The sequence below is a fragment of the Mastomys coucha genome, unplaced genomic scaffold, assembly GCF_008632895.1.
Source record: "Mastomys coucha isolate ucsf_1 unplaced genomic scaffold, UCSF_Mcou_1 pScaffold7, whole genome shotgun sequence".
NCBI lineage: Eukaryota > Metazoa > Chordata > Mammalia > Rodentia > Muridae > Mastomys > Mastomys coucha.
In genome coordinates this window covers 6,991,956-6,997,083 of record NW_022196913.1, presented here as the reverse complement: position 1 = coordinate 6,997,083, position 5,128 = coordinate 6,991,956, and the positions used below count along the sequence as shown (strand labels likewise).

The following is a 5,128-nucleotide window of genomic DNA, read 5'->3' as shown; positions in this document are numbered from 1 at the left end:
ACCCACCCGCTCACCCGCCCACTCACCCGCCCGCTCGGACCTGATCTGCCTGCCTCCTTTATCCTCTTCAATCTAAATAACTCTGTCATCATGGCTTGGGAAGTCTCTGGAGTTCCCTCCCCAAACTGCTCACCTTGCTGTCTGCTCGTTCATTTCCAGTGTCGATCCCACACCTGATGTCTATTTTTGCTGTTGCCTCCCTTCCTCCAGTTGTTCATTTCTTTATAATGTGGCTATTGCTCCTGTCACTTCACCACACGTCTAGTCTGAAGCCTCGTAGAGGACATGAGACAGTAGCAGTCCTCAGAGGTAGTTAATACTGATTTTATGTGTTTCTGAAAAGATAGTCTGAGTGTGTAACTTTGGGACTGATCGTGGACCTGGTGGGTGTTGAGGTGGAATACTTAGAAGCCTTGCCATTCTTTTCATGATGGACTGTGTTTGCACTTATTAGTTAGTTAATGTCTCAGTGTTTAAAAACTTGAGTCTGATAGCCCCATTTCTTAGCCTAAAATTGTCTGCGAATGTTAAAAAAAATATTGTTGTAATTTCTTGCTCAATTCTTGAAGGCACAAAGGGGGAAAACATTTACAGTATTTTGGTACCTGTTTATTTCTAAATCCTTGGGCCGTGAACAAAACATGTTGTCAAATATAGTGGGGCTTGGGGTACTACTTTAATACGTTAGCAATACACATGCTTCCCTTTAGTAATGTGCCACGGTAAAAATGTGTTGTTAGGGCTGAGATGGCAGCTGAGTCCTTTTGAGGAAGGGACTTGACCAAGAACTACAAAGCCGATTCGTGACAGAAATAGAGAATGTGGCCTTTAATCACATGACACATGCCTCCTCCTTCGGAATCTCGTGTGTTATTTTGAAAACAGCTGGCTGAGAGAAGCCCATATCTGATGGAAGTTTAGCTCGTGTCTCTGTCTCCTTGTGTCATGTTTCCCCTTGTGGTAGACTCGTTGTACTTTAAAATCACTATGTTTTTCTGTGTGCATTTGAGTGAGTACTACATGCCACTGGTGTGCATAATGAGAGGCCACAGGTGCTGTGCCTCTGACTTCATGCTGCAAGGCATGCTAAATACAACCTCAGCGGGCATGCATAGTGTGAGCAAGAATTTCAGAACTGTTAGTGACAGCAGTGGTGCTTGAGTAAGGCTTCTTGGCTCTTATTCCAGAAGCACTTTAGAGACTGAGGTTCCAGAATTATGACTTGAAGGCCAGCCTAAACTACTCAATGGCAAGACCCTCAAATTTTGAGAGCCCTTTAAAAGAGTAATATATAAAATTTCAGATATAAAAGCTGATTAAAATACCTATCCTATCAATATAATAAATAAAGGCTGTGAAATTTTATATAACACTAAAAACGGATCTTTGGGAGCACAGAGTGTAGAAAAATCTCTCAGATGTCAAGTTCAGTGATAGAATCTAGGTTCAGCAGTACCTGTGCCTGTGGCAGAGTAATGATCAGTTAGACCATGGTTGGTTGGGGAGGAGCAGTTACCACAGTTTTCTGTCTTCATCTGAGTATGTCCAACTTGTCAAGAGCCACAATTGTAAATGGCTGTGCTTTGTGTGTATTTTTTCTTTTATTGTTCTTGTTGGTGGTTGGTTGTTTTGGTTTGGTTGGGTTTTTTGTTTTTGATTTTGGGTTTTTTTTGGGTTTTTTTTGTTTTTTGTTTTTTGTTTTTTGTTTTTTTGAGAAAGGGTTTCTCTGTGTAGCCTTGGCTGTCCTGGAACCCACTCTGTAGACCAGGCTGGCCTCGAACTCAGAAATCCTCCTGCCTCTGCCTCCCAGGTGCTGGGATTAAAGGTGTGTGCCACCACTGCCCGGCCCTTTTGTTTTGTTTTTAAGACAGGATCTATTTCTATAGCCTTGGGTGTTCTGGAACTCACTTTGTAGACCAGGCTGGCCTAGAAATAAGAGCAATCCACATGTCCCCACTCCTACCCTCCAGTGCTGGGACCAAAGGCGTATACCACAATGCTAGGCCCTATGTATTATATTTTGACTAAAAGTCTTAAATCCTATCTGTAGTCTAAAGGTCTTTAGCTTCTAGATAAGACTATAATTGATTTCAGTGATTTATCCTTGTAAGATATTTGGGTTATTTCATATGATATACAGAAACCTTTCTGATTTGAAAAGCTTAAAAATGCATAATATGAGGCCAGGCAGTGGTGGCGCATGCCTTTAATCCCAGCACTTGGGGAGGCAGAGGCAGGCGGATTTCTGAGTTCCAGGCCAGCCTGGTCTACAGAGTGAGTTCCAGGACAGCCAGGGCTACACAGAGAAACCCTGTCTCAAAAAAAAAAAAAAAAAAAAAAAAAAAAAAAAAAAAAAAAAAAAAATGCATAATATGTATAATTCACCTGGTAGGGTGGTTTATTCCTTTAAACCTACCATTCAGGAGGCAAAGGCAGGCAGATCCATAAGAAGTTTAATGTGTTCACGTTTAGAGCTTTGTTTTGGCTTTTGTATTTTGTTTAGAGAAAAGACCTTACTAATATAGTCCATAGTAAGTAATGAAGAGTTATTTTCTCTTTGTGCCTTTGTTTGTTTGCTTTAAGAGAATACACCTTTAGTATAAAGGGATCTTTACCAATATGAAAACAACAAACTTATAGAGCTATGGACTTAGCATGAGAATGCAGATACAGGTTAATTCTCTGTCCTATGGGCACAGCTGTTCACCCTTCTGCTTTCAGTTGTGGCTTTTTGATTTAGAGACCCTCTTTATAAGTCCAAGTCTTAAGCAGCATGTGTTGTTGAGATAGTAGTACATTTGGTGGAACGTATACTTAGACATTCGGAATTCCTTTGTAAAAGTTCTTTGTTAGTCATAGATTTGGGGTAAATAACCCTAGTACAATGAAGCCCAAGCATTGCAGCTCTCAGCCTTCTGTGCAAGGGAGTGCTGACCTCACTGGAAATGGCCTTCATTGCCTCAGTTTTGCTACCTGAAGCCAGGTGTCTTCTAATGACTATGATCACCTTGTGCATTTCCGTAGCACGGGTTAGGCTCTGGGGTGTGACAGTGGTCATGAGCAACCAAAGCCATACAGGGATCCTGTCCAGTACCCTAGGACTCCCCAGCAGTGCTCCAGTGCTGACAGACATTGACCATGGGTTTTACACCATCTGCACTCTCTCCGGTTGTATATAGGTGTCCTCTTGTTGCCATTGGTCTTGTAAGAGCAGACCTTCATACATGTACTCATGTTCACACAGTTACTTCTCTACAAAGCAGTGGTGCCTCCCCATGCCTTCTGGTCCCCAATCCATATATTTCCCAAACACCATCTATTCTGACCACCCAGGTCATTAGAATCAACTCCTTGCTGATTAGCATACCTCATTTTCTACAAATCCATTACATCACTGATTGAGGAGCAGTGAGATTAATTACAAAGTATTCACTTTACCAAAAACTTCCCTAAAAGCCAATCTTTATTAATTAATTACCATTATTGCTTATTAATTAACTTTTCCTACCACCTGACTTGATAGACTTCAGTGTCTTCAAGAGCTGCCTGTAATACCCTACGTCAACATATCAACAATTACATAATGCTCTTTAAAGGATCTATATGCTGTAAAATAGTGTGATCTAACTAAATTAGCAAAGACCTAAACAATAGACATTCATCTCCCAAACATACAAAATAGACAGCAAGTTTCAACACAAAACTTAACAATAAAGTGTGAGCTTAGTAAATGTGTTTTTAACATCAAATAGATATTTGTATATGTTTTCAAACAGAGAGAACAAGACATCTTTGGTTTCTGGAGGCACTCAACATCAGATATATTAGCAACTGTTCATTTAAATGTAGTGCTAATCATTCTAAGGGATCGTGTTGCTGTTGTGTTGGCAGAGTGATGGGATGGAAGCCCTGAGGTGAGTTATCTCAAGTCTATGTTTCACAGTATTACAGTGCTGTCCTGGAGCTTTGCACAGGCACAGTCTTTGCTGTCCACCACCTAAAATCCAGTTCACTGTGTGACTTGGAATAAAACTGCCTTCCTTCTCTGCACTCCACTTATAAAAACAGAAGCAGAGCTACATATCACAGCTCTTGAGCAGAGCAATGACTAGAGACTGTTTAAATCAGATGCTGGTGAGCTTCGGTTCTCATACTGCCTGCTCCTGAGGGTGCAGAGGCGTGTCCTTGACAGTAGAACCTAAGAAGTAACAAGTTCCATCCAACAGGGATTGATTGACTGGGCTTGTACCTCTGCTTGACATTGCAAACCACACAGCTCTGATTTGTCTGTAAGCTTTCAAACATAATGGCTTCCCTGCATGAGTCACTATTTATCTAGATTACAGAAAAGTAGTTAGAAATGTAAGAGTCTGTGTGGGGGTTTTGTTTGTTTGTTTTGTTGTTGTTATAAATTTTGGGAGCTATCTTAGTTAATCTGTGCCATGGCACACAGACCTGCTTTCTATAGAAATGCTGAACTCAGTGTATTTGATTTCATCTTTACTGCTAGGCATACCTATACCCCCACAGCAGGCCTTGCCTTCTTAGACACTGGGTCTCTGAATAGGATCTTAGAGGCTAACTGGCCCAGATACCTCATACTGTGGTCAAGAAAGCAAAAATGAGTGTATGAGATTGGGTCCTTAGGATAGTAAAGTATCTTTGAAAGGCCTTAGGGAGGCACCATCGTAACTTAAAGCACAGAGGTTTGGTGAATGAGTATGTGCTGGACATAGATGCCTTCATCTAAGTTCTCATATCATGATTCCTAAATCATGTCACTGTTAGTGACAGTGGAGAGTGAATGGTGGTTACAGCTGCCAGTGGTGTACAAACCCTGCTTGAGTGACAGCTGCAGCGAATAGGGATTTGCAGAGCATATGAGACAGTGAATGCCTGGATTACTGTCCCACAGATGGAGTCTATTTTACAATCAGAGATGCAGGGAAGTTGCAGGATGGCAGTGAAGTGTTTCCAAAGAGCCGTCATAGGTAGCTTGGTTGCCTATTGGTCAGTTTCTGTGTGTATGTGTGGGTTGTTGTTTTGTTTGTTTGTTTTTCCTGAACTGTGTTTGGACATAACTTGTAGCATGCCACTTTTTTTTTTTTTTTTTTTTTTTTTTTTTTTT

At 41.1% G+C, this 5,128-nt stretch overlaps 1 protein-coding gene across 3 annotated transcripts in view; it reads left to right on the top strand.

Annotated features, from left to right (window-relative positions):
- The window catches only part of Taf3 (TATA-box binding protein associated factor 3), a 164,878-nt gene that overhangs the window by 50,560 nt on the left and 109,190 nt on the right, over positions 1–5,128 (top strand). The window contains exons 1-2 of one of the 3 annotated variants that reach the window (XM_031359431.1): positions 30–309; positions 3,777–3,914. The exons of 1 other annotated variant lie outside the window; for it this stretch is intronic. The gene's annotated coding sequence lies outside the window, so the exon portion shown is untranslated. Of the gene's footprint in view, positions 1–29; positions 310–2,489; positions 3,915–5,128 lie in introns of those variants that run through there. One more of the 3 variants, XM_031359432.1, reaches the window with a different exon arrangement.